Here is a 23,323-nt window from a genome sequence, read left to right as displayed (position 1 = left end):
AGGAGGTTCCCTTAAACTACAAAGAAGTTGACAGTACTTGACTGAAAACATTGTCAGAAGATTAGACTTAAAACTAGTGTTCACGGACTTTTTTTACATTGTACAAGCTTACTGGTGTATTAAAATAGCGAGAAGCTCGCCATTAGGCTGTGGAGATATAATGAACCAATTAAAAATCAGGAATAAATTTGATGTACACATACATTAAGGCCCATTTCAATGAATATTTTACGTTTCTTTTTAGTTACAGTTACATATTTACGTACCTCGCGTATTGATTTGTTCAACAACAATCAATAAAACAATACTTCCGGCATTGGTCATATACTGGCGTACCCTCAGGGCAGTCAAAGTTGAACCGACCTTCTGTTATTCTGAAGATGATTTGAGCTCAGCTAACGGCAATCCTGATTTGCTGAAACAGCTAATTGAACTGAACGACAAGAACACAGATCGAAACAAATACTGCAGCAAACTTAGTGACGTACTTAACAAATTCGTAACTCAGGTATACCTTACACAGATTAATACTATTTTGTAAAGTAAATATTTGCATAATGATAAAGGGAAATTCTTTTGTTGGTCCAATCAATTCAGTTGAGTGGTTCAACTCATAAATCACTACGACTTCGTTTTATAAATAGTAGCAGTGGAATAATAAGGAAGTAAACTTATATTGTGAAATACAATGTACTTGAATTACTTTGTATGCTTGTATGAATCATGTTTTACATATCATATTCCTATAAATCGGTTGTTTCTATTAATTTCAGATAACTGCCAATAAATACAATAGTAATGCATTTCCAGGTATTTAGTATTTTGAATATCTTTGTTTATATCGTTAGATATCAGACTTAATGTTTTATTTTATATTCTAAAGATAAAATAGTTCATATTCTTTACAATTAAATAACGAAAGGATATCGTATTGCACTCGATTACAAATGTGATAATCGTTTGTGATGTTAGTTATATTAATATATGGATAAAGCAGTATTTTGTTAATTGAAAAGAGATCATTTAGAAATTCAATTGTCGGTCCTTGAAATATTTAATTAAATAATAAATAAACGTATGGTTGTGAATCAAGTGTCAAGCTAAACAAAACTTAAAATTGTATCTGTTTTGTACATTTATATTTATATATTTATTGTAAAGATCAAAGTTAGAAATTTTACATTTCAGAATACATTCCTCTCAGTCTTGAAAAGTGCAACTGTAGCAAAACTCGCAGAGAAGACGATAAGATACATCTCAAACAAGTTTCATCTTATGCAAAGCCTGGTAAATTTACAGCATTCATAAAAAATATCACATATCAAATTAAGAGGTCAAAAAAATGATATTTTGATTGCTCGGGAGAAAAAGCTAACATGTGATTATAAGAATGTTACATTTGTGCCTTACAACATTGAATCTATTAAACTCGTTGAATAAACTCTGTATGAAAAGACATTCATGTAATAGCCTCTATTAATAAAAAACTGTTAAGTGATGCATATTTGCTAAATGCAAGTTAACTTAAAAAGTACTTTCTGAATCGTTGAGGATTTAATTTTTGAATCGGTCGCTCTCACATTTCTTGGCTCGAACCACAAACGTCTTGAGCCATCCTACTTTGATTAAACCTGCATCGAAATACGAATGCTGTATTACTCTTTGATCAGTCTGAGTTCATATTGTGAAAGTAAGAGATTAATACTATGTCTAATTCAGATTTATTTCTCTCGCAGCTCGAGGACAGACAACAAAAGTATTCTGGAAGTTAACTTCCAACTCAGGAAATATAGTTAAACATGTACATGAAGACGATTCAATTTATATACAGAAATCGGGCAAGTATTACATATCATACCAGCTGACAATAGGAGTTGAAAATAGCACCATGCCTTTCGACCAGAATGACCAAACAGTTAGGCATGTTGTACACATGATTTCATTCAAAGAAGGCACCGAGAAATTTCTGCTTGAACACGTCAGATCTGTGTGTGAAATAGCCAATGAACATGCAGAAATGACAAGTTATGTGGGAGCAATTTTTCACCTTGAGAAAAATGATCGAATTTATGTGAAAACATCACATCCATACAATCTTGTCTCTGGTTCGGGAAGTAATCATTTTAGTATCCACAAAGTATAGAATAAGAGACTGCTCTCTATAGTGAGGCAATCATGACTGCTTTCTACTCCGAGGCAATCGTGTCTTAAGATTATTTATAACCGTTTTCCTACCATAAATGAAGGGTTCCCCTGATGTCTATAAAACTAGAATTTCTCACATTTTGCGTGTGATTCCGAAACATCGTGTATCACAGTGTACACTATTAAATAAGTATTATGTATATGTGTAGGCGACAGTATGTGTATTCAAGTGAAAACTTTTACAAAAACGACTCTACACTACAAAGTCCACACAACTTATATACATCAGCAGTCTTGTGGAGAATATTTTCTATATATTGGAGAGAAACCTTGTTTTCGAGACATATTGTTAAAGAACAGAGTTGTAAGCAATGGAAATAAATGGGCCAGCCAACTATAGCTTGTAGATGTTGCATTTAAACACAGTCGCAATCAAAACTCTTAAAATACCTGTTTTAATTCATGTATGATTACGTCTGCAAAGACGGTTACTATTTATAGAAATGTGTCTGAATACTTTCAGTCAAAACATAAGAAAAACAGACACTTTAATCATATTCAATTTGCTCTATATGAATGATTGTAGTTCTGGAAAAGATTCACTTAGAAGTACACTATCGATCGATCGTTTTTATTATCAGTTGGGATTTAAATACAGGTTGTTGCACTTCTTTGTGAAATTCACGTTGTATTTTAGACAGAAAAATCGTAATTAATCTTTATATATCGTGACTAATCTTTATATTTCTGTTTAAGTGTATTTCATTGTTTCATTGTTTCAGATGTATTATTTGACTAATTCATTTTTTTTCTCAACAACAGTTTCACAAACTGTGTGTCTATGTTTGAAGGTTCCCTCTATTTCAGTTCTAAACTTTATTTGTATCTCCAGATAATATACCGATCAAAACAACTGATCCATCTTTTGATAAATGTGCAATATCATTACTAAAAGCATTAAAATGAACTTCCGCATATCCTCAGAACTATTGGTTGTAGATATAAAAAGATCAACAAAATGAAACTTTGACAGTATATAAACTTACTCATTTCAAGACCTCGACTCCTTTTAAATAGTGATAATAAAAATATAATAACTTTGTTAAAGGTGATTATTTAACATTTTTATTAAAATATCTAGCTTTTTCTAGTAAAATCAAAATCATATTCTTGAAAGTGGTAATCAACCTTTATTTCTGAAACTAAAATTTTTATATGTATTCTTGTGACTTTTGAAAATAAAGAGTGAGTCTAGTTACTTTGGTGTGAGTAGCATGCTTGTTTCTATACTAAGCCAGTTTCCAATTACAACACCTTTATTTTCCATAGTAAACACCTGACGTCGTGACATTATATCTTGGTGTGACTTTGGTCTCGACGTCGGTGACCTAAAATACAACATCTAACCGACGTCAATGACACAAAGTCTAATAGATGTCAGACTTAGACGTCAGGAAGACGTTCAAATTAGGCTGGATATGAATTCTGTTGAAAGCCTTTTTGTTATAGAACTTACTGGTATGGTTTAGCAAAATTAGTATAGTCTAAAGATATTTATTTGTTTTTCTCAAAGACCTGAACTTGAGCTTATAAATAACATTTCTTTCGCCTCTTAAAAATTGATCCATCATATCAAAATGCATATGATTTTCTGTGTTCAGACTCGGATATTATCTCATCAATGCTAAACTGTTCAGGGAAAAAATAAATTCTGTACATGTAAATTTACTCTGTGATTCACTTAAATGCCTTCTTCCACACATCTTGCCTATAAGTCATACATTCGCAGACAGACAGGCATTGGTTAACACCAACTTCAAGTTATTTGATTAAAGTTGGAGGTTAGATTGGGCTAAATTATAAGTATTTTACACAAAGGATTTCGCAACGTAACAGATTTTAAAAATTACATTTACTTGAATGATTATGCCAAATATATGTTACATTTTCTTTGCATACTTTTATTTCACTAATTGACCCATGATGTTTGTAAATGTAAAAAATAGCAATTAATTGCCTTAAACAAAACTTCATTACGTTTAACAAACTTATGGAAGATTTTGAACAGAATTTAAAGTGTTACATGATTGTTTAGCACGCAATTCTTATGTTCTTTAGTAATAGCACTAGCAAAGTTATATGTATAAGTTTTCGATTTCGAGAAAATGATTAAATGGATGAAACTCTCGAATTTTATACATTTCAGGTCGATGTTTTAGCGGAGTTGAAGAATCGTGCAAGGGTGATCTTACTCGAAAGTGTCAATTATTTGATCACTACAATATGAAATAAAGATGAGAAATACATCTGTTATTACTTGTTTGGTTTGTTTTTTACGTTGAAAATTTGGTCTCCGACGTCTAGCAAACGTCTAGATTTAACGTATAAACGGTTTACAAATTCAATTAAAGTCCGGCGTTATTCCGATGTCGAGATCCGACGTCTATAAAATATCTAGCCGTCGTTAATTGTTTACTTAGTATATAATCAATTAATTGGTTTGAGAGTTATTTAGAAAAATCAATGATTTTGCCATATTTTCTACATCCTAGGAGATACTGAGAAGTGTGGGTTTTGTTGTGGCAGTTTCTAAAATGAATTTAAGCTGTTTTGAAAAGTGTGTGTTCACTGATTTTTAAATACTGAAAGATGTGTAAAATTTGAAAGGTTCTCGAACCTGGTGTGTCTTGTATTTCTTATAACCTGTTTGTACGTTCCAGCACAATGTATTCATCATTTTACTTTACTGGTGTCCTAAATACACACAAAAGCCTTAATATATAATAATATGATGTCTTGCACTCGTGAAAAGATGTCCTGCGCTCGAGATAAAATGTCAAACGATCGAGATGAGATGTCGAGCGATCGAAATAAAATGTCGCGCGCTCGAAATAAGATGTCTTGCGCTCAAGATGAGATGTTGTGTTATCGAGATTAGATGTCATGCGATCGAAATAGAAGGTCGAGCGTTCGAGATGATAAGAAGTCGTGCACACTAGATATGATGTCGTGACTTCGGGTGCACGAGATAAAATTTTGAGCGTTCGAGCTAAGATTTCGAGAGCTTGAGATCAGCTGTCGTGCACTTGAGATAAGATGTCGAGCGTTTGAGATAAGATGTCGTGCGCACGAGATTATTAAATCTAAAAGAATAAATGCATGTCCTAAACATACCATCGTATATATCCAGTTCTTTTACATATCTATTATTCTATATTATGCTACAAACAATGTTGTCAATAAGAATTCCTTTTGAGGATAATAAAACTGATCTTCATTTACAATTAGTCTTTATTCACATATCAGAATTCACTTAAATGTATAAATCGGAAGTTAAAGTGGCTTTAGAGCCAATAGGTTTGGGTTTTTAAATAAAATCTTTGTTTGCCAATAATTGGCGGTATATTTTAACACGTGAACTTTAATAGATTGTTCACGCATATTCTTTCATAAGCGTACACTAATGTGTTTTGATAAATGTTTGCCCTTGATCAAATCTACAAAAAAATCATTTATTCACAATGCATTTCATATGCTGATGAGGCATACAGTTACTTATTCTCATGCCAGATTAAGGCACTCTGAATTTGTAATAAATAACGTACATGCAATATAGGCAAACGAAACCACTGTTCATATTAGCAATTTACGCTGAAGGACATTCTGTAGCTGTCATGAATTAGATGGTATCACGTACGAAAAACATGGTTAATTTGTACCTGAAACCTATGCTCTGGATATGACTTAGTTAAGCAAATGTGTCCAATTTGCCGGGCGGTCTGGAGTTAAAACATCGATACTTCGTATACACCTTCGCTTCATATTCATTTTAGCTCAACTATTCGAAGAATAAGTAGAGCTATCATACTCACCACGGCGTCGGCGTCACATCTTGGTGAAGTTTTTCGTACGAGTCTACATTTTGACAAAGTCTTTTGAGATAAAGCTTTGAAACTTTCAACACTTGTTTACCATCACCATGTCCAGTTATAGACAAGGGTAGATAACTCCATCCAGGATTTTGACTGATAATGGCCCCTTTCGACTTAGAAATCTTGGTTAAGTTTTTCGTACCAGTTCATATTTTGACAAAGTCTTCTGAGATAAAGCTTTGAAACTTTCAACACTTGTTAACCATCATGTTGGCCAGTTATAGACAAGAGCACATAACATCATCAATGATTTTGGCTGAATTATGGCCTTTTTGACTTAGAAATCTTGGTTAAATATTTCGTACCAGTTCATATTTTGACAAAGTCTTTTGAGATAAAGCTTTGAAACTTTCAACTCCTGTTTACCATTACCATGTCCAGTTAAAGACAAGAGTACATAACTTCATCAAGGATTTTGACTGAATTATGGCCCCTTTTGACTTAGAAATCTTGGTTACGTTTTTCGTAACAGTCAATATTTTGTGTATTTTATGTTGTATTTTACATATGGCTTTGAAACTTTTATCACTTGTTCAGTATAATAGTCTTATCTGTAGGGAAGAGAACATAACTCTGTCATCTATTATTGCTGAATTATGGCCCTTTTTGGTCTTGGAAATTTGTTCTGTTTTCATACAAGTCTACGTTTTGTTAAAACTTTTTAATATATTGCTTTCAAACTTTGAACACTTGTTTATCATCATGATTTCCATCTGTAGGCAAGAGTACATAACTCTGACAACTATTTTGGTTGAATTATGGCCCTTTTTGGACTTTGAAATTGGTTCACACATTTAATGCAAGACTTATCGAAATCCACAGATACAGGAACATTGTTTGTCAAATCTATGTTTTTCTTTTGTCTGCATATCTGTGGTAATATTTTGACCCCATTCTTCAATCAATTCTTCGAATAGTCGAGCGTGCTGTCATCTGAAAGCTTTTGTTTTATGTTTTTCTACAACATAAGGGGCCTAAACATCATTTGAAATTATTTATCTTTTTATCAAAATGGCTTCAATATTTGATAATCGATCTGAAAATGATTCTGAATCAGCACTCTTGTACCCAAGTACTTCAAAACGCGCCGATGTTTCGGTTTATGAATACCCATTATGATTATCGCAGGTTAGGCGCACTGCGCCATCATGACCTCGTCAACAAAAGCTTTAATGTCCGTTTTAAACAGGGTTTTCCTTACTAATTAATCATAGTATATAATAAGTAAAGTTAAAACATTTGATCAGGATTTTAATTATTTGAATCAAAAATATTTTTCCTGATAGATAGTCATTTGATATCTTTAATTAGATAGAAACAATAAGATAATTAGATAGAAAGAACGATACAGAGAGGCAACACAAAATGTTAAAAAGTAAGTTGGTTCTTTTGAAAGGACAAACTGAAAATTATAATATCAGTGTTAAAAGTCTAATCTTGATTATCTGACACTTTTACCACAACGTAATCCCGTAAAAGGTTATAGTCCGTCCTGCCAAGTGTTCTCATCGGCTTTCTTGTTAAGCAAGAGAAAAAGGCTCATTTACCAAAAATCTGATATGAAGGCTTGGAAACAAACCTTGTGTTTTAATTTATGAATTTGTTTTATTGGTTCTATAATTCTAACAAGGTTGAGTGTTATTTTGGTTTTAACGTGTATTTTCACAAGCATGATTCATTTGAACTGTCGAGCAATATACAATGTCAAGATGGTTGCATATCTATAGGGTGAATGAGCAAACCATATGTATATCAGGTGTCCAGAATATTAGAATGTAATAATTGGACATGGCAAAGCGTTCTTACAGTAATCGGTATCAAGTTCACACTATATGTGTTGAAGGGAGAAACTGTATTTGTGACCGTTCGTCTGACGCAGAGCATTTGTTCGTAAAAATTGTATTTGCTCTGCTTATTTCACCCTTTTGAAGTATTATCGCATATGTCTGATATATTCATATGACATGCAGAACACCGCTTTCATTTCGTTTTATCATATTTTATTTGCACTTTTCATAATTATGATGTCATTAATAACAACTGATATTTTGCTTGGTTGCATTTTTTTCTTCAAGGGACTTTCTTACAATTTTTATTTGTGACATTGTTAGAAGAAGCAAACTTCAACGGTCAACTATTTTATCTTTACTTATATTTGACGAATTTAGTTTCGGTTAATCAGCATAGCATGTGCGCTGCGGGTAGATATATTTTGCGGAGTCCAGAACGTGTGTTGCAATACATGCTTGTACAAATATAGGAATTTACATGTATACAAATAATTGAATGCACCTGTTTAAAGACATGTTCATTTGCTACCAAAGATAGCACTGACCTGAAACAGAAAGCACATTTTGCATGTACAGTTAAATCTGTGCTACGTGCCTACTGTGAGAAGAGACCACCTGGCGGTTTTTTTTTTTTTTTCGATTTATACCGTTTAGTGAATTTTGATATAGATAAAGACCAACTTTAGATCAACACAGGATTTATTAATTCACAAAGACAGTCTCCTAGACAGCCTTATTTAACAATAGTATAGAATATATATATATCACAGATTTATTTGATGAAAAAAAAATGTGATGACAAAAAGTAGAATTTTAATGTTTTCTTTCTTATGACAAAGATATAGTGACCAGTTTAGTTGGATACAATTTTTAGAACATTCAAATAGAATTTCATGTATCTGGATACTTTAACGAGTTCCTAAATGGTAAATTTCTTTTGTCTACTTGAGATTGTTAATGTAATTTCAGGCCTGTCTTAAGTTTTACACAGCTAGCAAGTTAAACAGAAGTACCCGCAAAATTAGAACGCTTCGGTTATTTTCTATGATTTTCAAAACACTCCTGCCAACCGACACATCGAGACGGATTGAGATCGGTATAGATGATTCTAAAATGCTACTTTATGTTTGTAGCAGAGGTGCAAAAAGATAAAAATGAAAAGACCTTAATTTTGATAAAAGAAATAAGAAAAATGTTAAAGAAGGCATAAATAGAAACAATAAAAATGTAGGTAAAGACGAAAACGCCAACATTTACAAATGATCTTAATTTAATAGTTTTGACTTGATGTTTACCTAAAAGTAAATAATGCTGATACTCATGATGATTTCACACGCTTGTTTCAGACTTCTAACAAAACTCTGGTACGGTAATAAAAGAGAGATTATATGACTTATTGACTGATGGCAAACGCAGAATATTATACGTACAAGAGAAAATATAAAAGAACTGACTAATGTATACGACATGGAAACACTCAACAGAAATATTAACAATTGTATAAAGTGTAAAAATCTATCACAGATTTGCCTGACGAAACAAAATATTTACGACAATATCAAAAACACGAAAAGATAATTGTCTGGTATGCATGATTTCCCGTGCAGTCTAGATATAGACTATATTTTACGGCTTGTAAAGTCTAAAATGATCTTTTCCGCGGCCGGAGACGACGTAGATTTGATCCTTCTTTTCAAGTTCAAAGTCCGTACCTATGTTGCTTGATTTCTCTGATTTCTCGACGGTCATCTCACATGCTGATATTGCATTTTCAAGTAATATATGTTCTCTCCCTACATTAGCTGAGATACGATATATCAGATATTTCACTGTTTGGGTAATTGCGTTTTTCCTTCTTCCAGTCAGCTGTGTGTATATGTAGTATCTATCAGATTTTTGTATGTAAATAGTCACTTCTTTTTCCAGACGGCTTAGTCCGCCCGCTAAATTGATGACTCCCCAAAATATTTTTGTTAGCTTACCTGGAGCTAAAACAAATGTATACCAAACACAAAATTGCAAGTTATGATATACTCTTAAACAAATGAAACAAAGGAAAACAATAATAAATGCAGACCGTGAAATTACCGGTCAACGATTTTCATTGGATCCATTTTACCTTCGCTTGAAAAGTAAAACAAAAATGAAAATAACATAATAAACGATAAAAAGAAAATCATTTAAGTCTTTAATAATTTTGGTATTACAAATTGATGTGGATTTTGAACATATAAAGGAGAAAAAGGATGAACATTATTGCAATGTCTGATTGGATTCCTTAAAAGGCAAGCATAAGATTTGTTATTTAAATATGCTGCATATAGCATATGTTCGTTGTAATATACGTTGTATTAAAATGCTCATAAAATTGCGTTTATTGTCGATGAAAATAGATTCTTATTTAATTTATATTGTTAATGATGGATCTTATACCTTAAATTGCATCATGTTTGTAGTTACGTGAAAGAAACAACCTAATACAAACACCAAAAAGGTATTCGGAGATAGCAAATTCAAATGTATATTAAAAAAACTAAGTTTAAATCTGTATTAGGATAAGTTTGAAAAAACTTAATATTTTAAAGACAAATACCTTCTTCAGCATTGCAGTTGTATTTTTCAGATGCCATCTGAAATAGAATAAGATCATGTAATAGTCAGTAAAATGGATTTATTATCAAAACAGTAAGAACTGTAGTAGCTTAAAAACTGTTCTTTATATAAACCATATAAATCACATGATAAAAATATTATTTATCATGTATATACAATGTAATTGTGACATTTTTGTTGTTTTTCTCATAAGACTTTGTTTTGATACCTGTTTGTAATAGAATGCGACGAAAGATCAACTGTAAAATATTAAAATACCTTTGCAACCATTTTGTGTAATACATCGCTAGCGTTACCACAATACTGTTTTCGTTTTGTGTTTATGTCATTTTTTGCTATTAGCTGCTTTAGTAAATCTGGATTTCCATTGGCATGTCTGAGCTCATATACAAAATAACAGAAGATCGCTTCAGCTGAGTCTCTTCTAATTACACACAAGTCCACAGGCAGCATATGTAATGGTATCATTTCGGAAAATTTTAAGCCGCCCGGAAACGTTGATATCCGTTGACGAGCCTGCGGAAAAAAGATTAAGATGACGTAAAAGAACTTTATGAAAAAAGTATGACCGAAAAATGTGTTTATGTCTGTTTATTTTTAGCATGTTTGGAAAGTATGTAAACCTTTAAAGCAAATGCCATTCAATAGGTTAAAAGTAGCAGAAGTAAAAAATATATTACCACTAGTGTCTAAGTTTTAAGCTAGGTATAACATTCAGGAGTGTGGTTACTAACTTCGACGGATAACAGATCTCGATTTCTCAATGTATACATAACTTATTCTCTGTGTCACTAATTTCAGCAAGAAAACTTTATGTGATTGATTTGTACGACAGCAAAAAATAGACGAATGAGGGACTCAAATTCATTCTTGATAAAAATGATATCAGGATATCATTCTATTTCGTTTCTATACGTTGCTCCATGCGCTGTGTCCCGTTACAGTTAAATGTTTTCTTCTAAGCATACAAAAATGTATGGGTTTTTTTGTTCAGCTGTTTGTACATGAAGCATGTTTAGAATGCTTGTTCCACTCCATCCCATCCAAAAGAAACAAACGAAACGGACATACCTCAAAACTAGTTAGGTTCAATAATTGTAAACTAAGGACAAAATGTAACGTTATCTCCCTATAATTGGTCGGTGTGGTAAATCAATAGTCACGCGCCATTATTTTCAAGGCTATGCATAGCTGTAAACCGGAAACATTTTTTTGTTTATGTTTATAAGGCTCTGCTTTTTGTCTTTCCTTATCAAATGAAGATAGGTTTAAAGTAATTGCATTTCAGATAAAAGGTTTGCGCTTTGTGGTTGAGAACATTTATCATTTTAGCGAACTATTTAATATATTTTATATACCTTAATGAGTTAATAAGGTCCACGTAGGAGTTAGTATGACAGGTTGGAGGTAGGATGTCGATAGTACATGCAAGATTTAATAGGTCAAACGTAGGACTTACTACAAATCTCACTGCTGACACCACGACGCTTTAACGACAAACCCAGATTAAATCTACATGACTTTGGTTGACAGTAGTTGGTATAAGTATAAAGTATAATATGCACTAGATGAATAAACAATAAACAATACCTTTGATACTAATGTGTCGAAGGCAACCGCTGCATTTTCTTTTGTTTTCACTGGGAATTGTATTGTACACCCTGTTTCGTTTGCAGTGACAAATATCTTCGACTGGTGACACGATTTCACTTGGTAAAAAACTAGATAGTCATTGTTCAATCGATGCCGGTAGACAAACATACATGCATATACACATATCACGATGACAGCTCTACCCTCTTTGCATTCATCATCTGTTGAAACAGAAAACATTACTTTACACAGTAGTTGGTATTACAGACAAGAAAATAATGTTTTTATTTTCTTTCAAAATATTATAGAGCATTTTGCAGATCAGCATAAATGTTTAGGCGGTATGTTTTAAGTATCCATGTAGCTTATTACTTAAATAAATTTATCTATCTATATATATATATATATATATATATATATCCAAAAATGTAACATTCAAATAGCTACGTTTAAATTCAACTAGATAAAACAACGGAAAGAATGTACGAATAAATGATGAGATATAACATTATTTCACTAAAGTCAAACCGAATCTGCTTTAAACTTCATTGTTTCGCTTTCATGTCTCGCAATGATCGTATTATAGATTGATTCCAATACCTAACTTTTATCGAAGTCCTCTACCATAAGCGACTGATCACGCTGTACGTTGTGATAAGAAGCACAAAGAAGATCAGTAGGATAAGGATGAGAAGAGTAACTGTAAACAAGAAAATCGTTTAGATATGTATCACTCCAATATTATTGATACAGATATCGTAATACAAGGTAGATTCGTATTAAAACATATTTTTCGAAGCGGCATATATATAGAACGCAGCCAATAAGAATGTTAAGGTCGTGTGTTTTAATTTTGTTAGTCCGATCCTCCTGTCAAAGATTAATACTAATTGAGAAAAAGTAATTAACATATCTATTTCGGACTTAGTTCAGACATCTTGAAAAAAATTATCCGTGCTTGTTTTTGCGTTTATGGTACAAAAAAAACATAGCGGACACGTGCATAAAGCTGCTGTTTTCCTGGAACAGCCTCTAAACTAAACTAACTTCCTATATTGACTTTTTGTCGTAAGCAGTCAGTAATGCTCCCTTGGATGGATACTTAATACAGGTTTGACTGTATACATTAGCAGTGTCTTACATTGGAAAACTTGTTTATTGTTATATTGAATAAAAATGCAAAAAGATATTATTATACAGAAAAATGCTTTCAATGGCGATATAAAATAGCATGATCAGTGATGTATTTTATGCAAACCTGTCGCGTTGTAGCACATCCGTTCGCCATGACATTAAGAATTAAAACATGCACTAGTTTGTGTTTTATATGAGACAAAATAAATGGCAATTTTGTTTTCAAAACTAAATGTCATATTTTAACTTTGTCATCATTTAATACGTTAAAATTGTCTCCTCACGTTTCATGCCACTTAAATATTAAAAATGTAGGTCATGCATTAAATCGTAACTATGCTGAATTAAACTTGAAAATCAATATCCTTATAAGAAATAAACACAACGGCTTACCTTGTCTAGTTTGTAGAATAACCCCAGTAAGTTCCTGATTTTGTGCAAAACAAATGATGTAAACTCGCTGGACGGATGTTTCGTAAAATGGGAGAGCCATATGTCTAATACAATACATACATGTCATAAATGCATATTTGCGGACTTCATATAATGTGATGAAAATAATGTTTATTGTTCACCTAATCTGTTTACTATATCGAGACGAGTAGTTCTAAAGTCAAAACGCCCCCCTTACATTTTGAAAATAATTGAATAATATATAATATATAGACTAAGTCAAAACAGACATGACATATTCTATATCTGGAGTCTCTTTATAAACATTATTCTCTTTACCTATTTTTTAAACGTTTGCGAAACTTTACAACATTTAACGATTTACTTTAATACCTTTTTTATTCAGTATGGCTGCCTCTGCGGTAATCTCTCAATAAAGTTAGTTCTAAAAACAAGATGAAATATATCATATCCAATACTGATTCTTCTAAAGTCTATTGAAACGCAGCGATGTAAGTAAAATACCAGTATCAAGACAAGTTTAAAATCAAAAGTAACTATAATTACTTTTTCCGAAATATAATTGTAAATGTTTATTAAATTGTTTCACAGACGAACATGGTAAGCGACAATTACGAACTCCTTACTTAAAGATACCGTTACAGAATGACCAAAAATTCTTGTATCGTTCAGAATTTTGTTGATCTTTGTAGCGATGGTAAAGATAGGAATGGTATTTTAGCTTCGATTCTGTCAACTCACTATTAGGTTCAAATTACACAACACAACACATAACCGTATTGGGTGACATTTCATACCAGTTTGTTTTATCAATGTCAGATCAGACAAAAAGCTAAATATTTACGCTACTAGATAAAAAAGCAGTTGGCCTATCGTAATCCCAACGTTGAAAAATGATACAGACAATGTACTGACTTAGTCTAATCAAATAATAAAAAAAACGGTAGTATATTAACAGGTAGTATTACCACAAAGCGCTAAAACTGGTATTACCCATTGAGTCATTAACCTTGCGACCTATAGTTATTGAACCAGTATATATCGACTGTTTAGCTTGAACACGATATTATAAACGACAGACACTTCTACATTTCAGGTAGAAAGTACGATTGAGGGGTGTTAAGAAGATTTCCTTCATATGATGACCTAGTGTCTTAGTTCTATATACCAGATGGCCTTTTTAATTTTTGTTCTACAATTTACAGAGAAATGTTACGACGATGTTACAATGTAAAAATATAGCATCTAGAGTTTAGAGAATGTTTCTATGATTTAATTTACTGCTTTACCTTTGATGTTAATCAAGTTTTAATTTTTAACTATAAATGAACAAGACCGACAGTACGACCATTTTTCATATTGATCAGGTAAACAGTTTAGACTCTAGAGTGTTCACAAATCGTTTCTTTTATTCGGCTTAGTGGCATAAGGACTTCGGACACTTTCTATATGAATTTGCCTACTCCAAGAGTGAAAAATAAACCACTAAGAAATAAGTATTTAATTACATATACCATCAAAATACATATTTGAGATTATTTCTTAAAGTCAAATTTTCAATATTTGTTTCATAAAACGGTGATTTTTGCTCTAAATAGAATTGCGTACCCTGTTATATACATATAAAAGCTATTTTGCTTTATACAACATTGTTCCCCCCGTGCATCAAAACCATATTTGGCCAGCATATGTAGATATTAATAATACACATTTTCTGTGACTATTGTGTTGATGCAAGGGGTGGAACAGTACTTTTAAACAAAAAATATAACTACAGGGTGTTCCCAAATGTAAAGTAACCAATACTTTTTATATTCATTTTTAATAATTTGATAGTCACATATTTTTACATCTGTAACTCAAATACTATACAAATGTTTGAAAGGGTACTCATAGTCATGTTATACATGTATAGTAGTGAGAGAAGCAAATACTGTGAATTCATTATTATTCGTTGGGTTAAATTTCCATTGGCTTATCCTGGTTGTTGCAGTAGATTGGCAAATGTGTGCTGTAAAATACTAGCAACACACCAGGTAATCTTCTGCATGCCCTCCTCGCGACGCGCACGCCACTAGCGATGAGGATGCAATTTGTTTTCCATTTTGTTTTTATTATTTTTTGTATTTTTTTATATATTTTTCGTTTCTTTATTTCTTCATCTTCTTCTTTGCGTTTATATTTATTTCTTTTAGACACATACTAAATGTCACACGCATTCATTACTTCATGTTCTTCCTTCTGTCAAAATTGAATTGAAGATTGTTCTTTGCGGCTGACTAGGCCTAAACACCACAAAAAAGAGGCAATATGTGCACAGCAGTTAATCTGATCCTGACTATAGTCTATCCAATAGAAACAATGCTTGACATTGATATGCCTGTGATGCATAGGTAAAGAACAGTAGCTTCTTGGCAGGTCATATCTGTGACGGTTTCACATTCAGTGTGATGCCACGAAAGTGATGTGTCAAGTCGGTTTCCATGCAGATGGCATATACAAATACGGCTAGATGCGAAAACGAACTAAAAGGTTAAGCGGAGTTTCAGGTGGAATTTTTATGCAGCGACCTGCTTCTACTTTAGCCCTACAAATGAAACATTTCGAATGTGTTTTGCCCACAACTTCCGCCCCGATTAGACAACATTATCTATAGATGTGTTGTTGTCAGACTTATCCCGATTTAACTTTTTCCGATACAGCTTCCTTAGGCAAGCCCCACAAAGAACTATCATTTCGGATACATTTTTACTGCATGTTTAAGCGAATTGAGCCGTGCCATGAGAAAACCAAAATGGTGGCTTTGCGACCAGCATTGATCCAGACCAGCCTGCACATCTGCGCAGTCTGGTCAGGATCCATGCTGTTCGGTTTCAAAGCCTATTGGAATTAGGCAAACCATTAAAGAACAGCATGGATCCTGACTAGACTGCGCAGATGCCCAGGCTGGTCTGGATCCATGCTGATCGCAATTGCATTATGTTGGTTTTCTCATGGCGCGGCTCAGATATTATCTGTGCCACTGGTACTTATCCCAAGCAAGAGCCCACCCTACGGCCTTGATAAGATTACTGCCTTTTCTTAGTATTAATGTTATACAGCACACAAATATCCATCACTTATAACAGAGCTATACAGACATGTACATGTACTTAAATAACTACCTGAACCACTGTAATAAAACTGACCGGTCACTTATACATGTATACCTATTCACACATGTAATGCATCAATAGCTTTACATTACGAACAGTGTATAGATAAATCAAGTACAGGTTGTTTGCAAAAATATCGTTCTCTTTTTTATTTATTTATAGTATTTTAATCTTAAAATGTTATTTGTTTTCCTTAAATTAACAGATTTTGTCACTTTTTTCGACTGGAATTCATATATTTAAAACTTCCGTAAAGTGATGACATTATATTTTTGCGGAAATTAGACATTTTATTTTTTCAAGACAATATACCCTGAAATAAGAAATACATCTTCATAGGAACAGATACAAACCAGTTTCTGCTGTAATAAGTTAACTAACACATTGGTTTATCAATGACTTGAAACGATTTAGGTATTGTTTAAATACTTAATGAGAATTTTGCATTCAAAATGTAGGCTAAAAGCATATGATAGTGTCCGAAGTCCTTTTTCACCCTGTTTAAGTTAACCTACGTTTCGGAATGGTAAATTTTTGACTCGGTTTCATTATATCCAGCAGAAATATATTGATTCTTTGTCTGTGATACAGCCCCGTGCCCTCATTTCTTTAATCCCAGAAAATCAAATTCCAAACTAGATCTAGATTTTATAAAGTCAAACATTCTAACACCGAAAATGAATCGTGACCTTATCACGTAATATTTGAGCATTGATGACCTTGTATAAAACTCTGTCGAGATTTTCGCAAAACAACATTCTGACTTTCATTAGGACTAAACTAATGCTGTAATCTATACTGTAACAATGTTATTGGTAGCTTTGGATGAGGAGGAATGAAGGTGGAGGACGCGAAAAGTGCAACCACAATAACCCACTTTCAGCACTTTGTACTCTGATATGCTAAAATCTCGAATGCGCTGTCAAATCTGTCTGAATAACGGTCGTTCAAAGCTTATTGCGATATGTGTATTACAAATTTTCTTTTGATGGACAGACCGACGCCTAAATCTGCATCCCCCATCGCATCATAATGGCATAATTATGTGGAAATAAAATGTCAAAATTTCATTCGACGTATGTAACGAAAGGAACGGAGAGTCAATCTACATTTTTGTAAGTTGCAACGTTTGTCCATCGTGTCCATATATATTAGTATGACGCTTTATTACTGCTATATGTGTTCAAATTAAATTTCTATAATTTGTTCAAATCAAGGAATGAAAACATAACGTTAGTTAGATTTCCCATGCAAATTTTAAGCATATCTTCGTTAATATCTAATAAATTATTTTTGTTAGAGAACCTGTCTACTTGCACTTCTTAATACTGATAATTGCATTAGAGCGATCAATGATCAGGTTTTACTCATTAAAACATATAGTAGTTATATTTAGCAACAATAACAATCAAGCTTTTAGAAAACAGGTAATCATGCTTTCATATACTTTTAGAATGCATGTAGTTTTTGCGGGTGACTCCGTTATTTACTGGATTAGAGGGTCGTTCTTTTGTTAGTAACTAGTCTTCACGCTTGCAGGTTGTAAACTTACTTGGCTTTCCAAAGGTTTAGTTTTTATGAAGCTACTATGCATAAATTGAATAAATACGCAGTACATTGTATGTTCCATTACATGCGTTTCCTGTTGATTTTGTCAACATTCTGCATGATGAGGTAAGAAAGACTACTTATTTTCGTGGAAGTTCAACGTGTTTAAAGAAGCGATATATTCAGTTCGAGAGACAGATCATTCACGCTTCCCATAATAATGTGGTTTTGGTCAGTAATTCTCTAGTTTCTTTATAGGCTGAACACCACTAAATCCAGCTCTTCTTTATTTCATACAAAATTTACTTAGCCTACTTCGTAACGGCTTTTCGACATTTTCTAGCATATCTGATTTTCAGAGACTTATATTCACATAAAGAACTAGATCGCTACTTTACAAAAACAAAAAGAAAAGGGGATCATGATCAACAATTCGGTAAAATTTGCCGCTTTATCGGTAAAATTATCCCCCTTGAAATCACCTGGCTGGTCGATATCGATTTTTATCTGGTTGATATTTTCCAATAGAAACAAAGAAGGAAAAATGTTTGAACAAATATTGTTTTTATACGAATGAACACACAATATTTATTATCCTATTGAAGTGTTCTTCATTCTTTTCTCTTTACAAAGATATAAAAATTATATATCTAAAAAGAAGAATTAAAGCTTCCCTTGGCGATTAAAAAACACCACTATCAGCGTCAGTTTACGGCATATAGTTACTGAATAAAATAAGCAAAAACCTGTGATACGTATCTTATTCTTTCCCATGTAGCCACTTTATTCATAAATTGAGAATATTTATTATCCTCTTGAAGTATTCTACAAACAATAAATTTTTTATATATTTTTTTATTTTGAAATTATTTTAATGTCTTCTTGCTTCCCTCGACGTTTAAATGTTGGTGATTTTTGTAAAATTTCTTTATTGCTCGTGTCCGTAGTATTTCCGAACGCGCACGGAAACTCACGAACTCGACCGAAGTTAAGCTGTCTATGATGCAGAGAGCTGATGGTTACAAAAGAGTATTATTATTGATAGGTGTTATATTTATAATATACTCTGTAGTTACTGACATGTATCCATTGACGAAATAAGGAAATATTGTATTGTTGTATTGGTAATTCTTACTGCATGCATCAATATAAAAGAAAAAAAAGAAAGAAATATAGAGAGAGAAGAAAGGAAAGTCATAACAATTTCATGAGTGAAATTTACACAATTAGAAAAGAAGCTAGAGTATATAAATGGTCTATATTTTACTGCTTGCTAAAAATTCATAAGACAATATGCACTTTGCAACTATATATATTTCTTTCTAAAAAGGATATAGCCACTGTCTCGTATTTTAAAGATTCGCATAATTATATTTATACCCCTTAGTTTAAGTTTTAACCATATATATGTTATAAATAATTTTTATATAATGCAACATTTTGAGTAAATTGTTTTCGGAACCTTTGAAACAGCCATATTAACGCACTATTTGATAGTTGTTTATTACCAGTTAACAGCTTTTTGCAAGTTTATTGCGTGTCAATAATTTTAAACCTTCTTATTAGGGGACTAGTGGTGATCAAATCTTTTTATTACACAGATAATAATCTTCTGGGTGATTGCGTCTATTCAACAGCATTTTAAAAATTGTAACATGTTTAATGAACGACACTTTAATACACTATAAATATATATAAAAAAATCATTTTCTAATCAACAACAAATGATGAAAGATATATAGGATAATGTGACAGTGATTTAGTATTTACTTGTATTTGATTTACAGTATTTTTTTCCTGAATACAGGTTAATTGTTCGATACTAAAGTATACAAACATAGAACTTTAGAGTGAAAATATTATATTGTAAGTTTTCCGACCGCATTGCGAAAAATTGTCGTTTATTGATATATAAGTTTATTGTCTCTTCTGAAAATTATTATGTACTCTTTGTGCTCCATTTATATAATGCTTTCACTTGCTGTAGGTATTGCATTTATAAGCTTTATGCAATAAATCGAAATTGAATAGAATTGAATGTACGGACAGATAATCTCAAACAGATATAGCACGCGCTAATTTTGAAATGAAAAATATGTAATTCCTAGTTCATATAGTAATAATATACGTGATAATTATTATGAATAACCTTGCTACTACATTAGTGTCACATTATCTTAAATCTTTCTTAAAAGACTTTAAAAATCTGACATTTATTAAATCAGTCAGTCAGTAACCTTTGAGAAACTTTGGGAAGTCACAATTCGCACATACTTTATTACGTAATGACTGGCTCGGGGACAAATAGGTCACACTTCCTATTATACAGGTCCTGGTGTCATAAATAGATACCTTTTTTCTGATTTTTTTCGGCGACGCCGTCTAAATTCGTTTTCGTTACCTATGCCACGTGACTTCAAACTGCAAATCAAACTGCTTGATAACGCATTATAGATAATTTATCAAAATGGAAGATTTATGCAACACTCTGCCTGATTGGACGGGAGTGTCAATTTCTTTCACTCTGTTGATTGTGCTACGCTGAGTGAAATGTAGACAAAGCGTTTATCTTAAACGACGCTGTTCACAGTTTTAAAGGTAACTTTGACTCAGTATATTTAGCAAGAATATTGATATATCTCAAAATGATAAGTAAGTTTAATAAATATGATAAAAACCTGTTCAAATACCAACATATATCAAATTAAAGAAAGAGCTGAATACGGTCTGCGTATCACATGAATAAGGGTGTGATAAGAGTCTTTTATGTAGAGAAGTGCTTTTTAAAAGATTTTCCTTGTTACAATTGTCGTCTGTATAAGAAAAGGTTTCTTGCTTTTGTGACTTATTCAGATTGCATATTAAAATGAGTACTTGTTTGCTTTGATATATTTGTTATAAATTATTTAACTGATTTATTATATATGAATATTTTTCTTTAGTATGGTATGCAAATATTGAACTCAGTTGAAATCTGTTTCATTATATATATGCTATATAATGACTGAATCTCATTACACTGTAATGAAGGTACGCTGCATACAGTTTATCTATGTGATATGACTAAGGTCAAACTTTGCTTATGAAACAGAAATATTAAAATAATTACAATTGTATGTTTTGCTTGACCTTCACTTTTTTATAGGTGTGACGTCATTGTCCAAAGATTCATGAATAGCGAATATGCATTTGTTAAAGCGGGATCAGCTGTTTTAGAAATAAATAAAAATAATAAATAAAAAAAATCCTTTGATTTTTTCTCATGTGTTCTAATCAAACTTGATTTGTAGCATCTTTATTAGGCCCGCAGCCAACTTTGATCAGCTGGGACATTTGACCCCTTTTAGGGGCTGCTAGAAATACTAGAAATGCCTTTATACAGCGTCTCATGAACAGCTTGGTGGATCTTTGTCATACTTGGACTGGAGCATCATTACAAGGTCCTCTTCCAAATTTATTTATATAGGAACTTGGGCCCTATTAAGGACCACTATAGCTAAAAGTAGATATGCCTTTCTTCGCATTAACCACTAAAATTTTATGGATTTTTATCAAACTCGATGTGTAACAATATCATAAGGTCTCCTGCTATTTTGTTACAAATGGGGATAGGGACCAATTTAGCTAAAAATATAAACACGTTTAATGACCTCTTCTCATGAACCGCTTCATCAAACTACTGCTGTAATTATTCGTCTAAGGATAAACGAAACAAAATTGCAACCCTACGAAACCTTTGCGAAAAATCATAAACTTCTTTTCTTATTACAATTCGCCGACCATCATTTTTAAAGATATTTCTTGTTTATTAGTGTGTGACAATATGTTTTTCAAATGTTCATTACATAGCAAAATTAGTTTTGACAAATTAATTATGATTTAATACAAATAATTGATTAATTAGTTAAATTTTCATTTCAATTAAAATTCCATTGAATGTAACAAAAAAAAAGCGTATTTCACATCTATTTATTATAACTGAAAGTGAATGATAATATTTGATGCAAAATAAAAGAATAAAATAACGTAATGTCTTCTATTTTTCCCTTCTGTATTTTACATTAATGAAAAACAGAATTAAACCAAATCGTTAGATTGTGCGCAACCTTGTAAATATAAAGATGACTATATTTGTTGTTGTTGTTTTACCCGTACTTAAAATTGGTGTAAAATAAATTCCCCCTTCCCACGTTTTTACAGTAGATCTCTAAGATCCTAGTTATTTATGATCGGCACCTCCCGTGATATGAAAAGCGGAGATTGCCGAACCATAACGGTTTGCAACACTCGCTAAAAATATCTGATAGTGATCGATAACTAGCTAGACGATCTAAGAGAGACAACTATGTATAGCGTTGATCTCGATAAACAAGGAATGATAATAGAATCGATTTTTACCCAATTCTTCAGTATGGTTAACTTTTATATAAGAAAACTACAGTTCGGTAAATACAACCCGCTGAATTTTACTACTTTTCGCTTCTTTCAATTTCTCTTTTCGAGTCATTAATTCTTACGCCGCCATTTTTACCCAGCATGCGATAGGAGCATGCCGATTTCAATAGAATGCAAAGTGATACATACTGAAACACGGTAGGGTAAAAGTAAGCACGTTGCTGTCGGGGAAATGCACTAGGAAAGGAAAAAGGATTAGTACTATTTATATTTGGACTACTTGTGACTACACCAGCGGAGGCTTACATTCTATTTGGTAGTGATCAGCCTCAGACGTTCGAGTTAACTGACGTGTGGAGTCGGTTTCGAACTCGGATGTTCACTTTTTTGAACACGTCTTAGTGTTCGTATTTTATTAACATTGCTGCGTTTAAATAGACTTTCAGTAGTGTATAAATTATGATATATTTCTTCTTGTTTCTGTATATTAAAGAATTTGTACAGTGAAGTTGACATTTCGTGATAATTTAAATTTTATAATTCTTTTTAAATTCAGTGAGGCAGTCATTATACCAAAATGAAAAGTAAATAAAATTGATGAAGT

At 32.2% G+C, this 23,323-nt stretch overlaps 1 protein-coding gene and 1 long non-coding RNA gene across 3 annotated transcripts in view; one reads left to right on the top strand and one right to left on the bottom strand.

Annotated features, from left to right (window-relative positions):
• The window catches only part of LOC123554707 (tumor necrosis factor ligand superfamily member 6-like), a 62,637-nt gene that overhangs the window by 19,882 nt on the left and 19,432 nt on the right, over positions 1 to 23,323 (top strand). The gene's annotated exons all lie outside the window — the stretch shown is intronic.
• Positions 10,461 to 12,233, bottom strand: LOC128558469 (uncharacterized). Its single transcript, XR_008371649.1, has 3 exons — positions 12,071 to 12,233; positions 10,739 to 10,996; positions 10,461 to 10,497 (listed from the first exon to the last, which is right to left on the bottom strand). It is a non-coding gene; the product is annotated as an uncharacterized LOC128558469 (long non-coding RNA).

The sequence above is a fragment of the Mercenaria mercenaria genome, chromosome 7 (genome assembly GCF_021730395.1).
Source record: "Mercenaria mercenaria strain notata chromosome 7, MADL_Memer_1, whole genome shotgun sequence".
NCBI classification, from domain to species: Eukaryota; Metazoa; Mollusca; class Bivalvia; order Venerida; family Veneridae; genus Mercenaria; species Mercenaria mercenaria.
This window is presented reverse-complemented; position numbering and strand designations above follow the sequence as displayed.